We start from the raw sequence: 1,778 nt of genomic DNA, 5'->3' as shown, positions 1-1,778 counted from the left end.
CAGTTGGCATCTGGAAAATTCCACAGTAAGTCCTTGGCCTATGGGGTTAGAACTGTCAAAGTGGGGGAAAGCCAAGTATAAGCTTCTGAAACAAATACGAAACAACATGGTATCCTGGTGGGATTGACAGAGATTACTTCCATTCTTATAAGTATCTTAAGGGTGGTGGTTCCATCATATCTCCACTGAATTCATCTGTGGAAACTGGATGGTTCTTTGAGAATGGTTATGGACTACTATAAACCAATGGAGTAGCATCCCTGATGGAAACTGCTGTGCTGGATGTGGTACTTTTTCTAGAGCAGATTAATATGGTCCCAGGTACATGTTATATAGTCACAGATTTGGTGAGTGTATGTTTTTGTTTCTACAAAAACAAACAGACAAAAAAACCCAAAACCTCTTGAACTCTTGTCCCAGAGGACCTATACTGACATTGTCTATATATTGGAAAATTGTCCTCTATATTTGGCTAATTGTAAAAAGCATGTCTCAGACTAATGTATATAGTATGGTCCAATTTTTATTTAAGAAAGAAAGAAAAAATAATAAAAACTGAATATTTGAGTATGGCTTCTTATATGCATGTAAAGGGTCTGGGAGGGAATAACACCAAACAGTCATGGTATTGGGGGTGTGTGGAAGGAGAAACTCTCACTTCTTCCTTTATACTCCATATTATGTTCTCCACGATGCATGGCTTTGTGCTTTATACACTAAAGTGATAGTTCTTGGCCAAATGAACAGTGTATAAAATAACACCACTCTGGGAAAGATTGTTCCCTGTCACTTGTTAGCCCTTACATTTTTCTTCTCCTACGGGATTTGGGGATGAAGCAACAGTGGATTGAAGCAGCTGGGAACTAGACCATTGCTATTTCTAACTATGCTACTGCCAATTCTAGTGGTCCTGTGTGACTGTGTTTTGCCTGAGTGCAGCAAATTGGGAGGGTGAGGTGGAGAGAGCATTTATAGAAATAAATGCTGTGCAGTGGGTGGTAATGCTCCAGCCCTGAGTATATTGGTCTACTGCAACTGATCTGAAAGGTAGGACTGGGGCTCTGGAAAGCAGTATAATCCTAGGCAACTTCAAAAGTCATGTGGATGAATTATCTAACTCTCTGTCCTCATAGTTCCTGGAATTCTTTAATCCCAGTGACCTTCACACCTACTCTATTTCTGTTACTTATTCCCATGGCCACTTCACATATCTGATTTTTGGTCAGGACTACCTTGCCTCTGAAAATATGAATGGCCCTGATCCCAACCCACTGTCTCCTCTTTTTCCATTTGGCTTATTCCCTTGCTCTCTCTAATCCTGGCATTCATGTCATGGCATTCATGAAGATCTTCAGGTTTTCACCTTCCCTTTTGCTAACAGTATGTCATTCATCTTCTGCTTTCCATTTCTTCCCTATACACCCTAGATGCCCTGCGTCATTACTTGATTCATTCTCACCTTTATCCCTTTCTTGTTCTTCTGTTGCTTCTGTCTTACTATCTCTTAACTGAGGAAAAGGCATCTTTATTTAATCTGTGAGATTTCCCCCTGTCTACCACACCATAGCACTGTAGGAGATAGTAAGCCCCCAGGCCTTCCCTAAGTCTTGTGTTCCAGGTTATATCCTACCCCGTCATAACACATCTCAGTGCAGGAGTGAGCCGTGGCCATCTGGTTCCACATGGTTTAGGCTAAATGACTCCCTGGGCTCTGTGTTGTACTGTTGGACCTCAGAGCCTACCTGCACCAGTTCTGCCATGCCTCAAGTCATGATTTA

Source organism: Neophocaena asiaeorientalis, unplaced genomic scaffold (assembly GCF_003031525.2).
Source record: "Neophocaena asiaeorientalis asiaeorientalis breed wild unplaced genomic scaffold, Neophocaena_asiaeorientalis_V1.1 scaffold70, whole genome shotgun sequence".
In the NCBI taxonomy this organism is placed as follows: domain Eukaryota; kingdom Metazoa; phylum Chordata; class Mammalia; order Artiodactyla; family Phocoenidae; genus Neophocaena; species Neophocaena asiaeorientalis.
The sequence above is the reverse complement of the archived record's forward strand: the minus strand, read 5'-3'. Positions refer to the sequence as shown.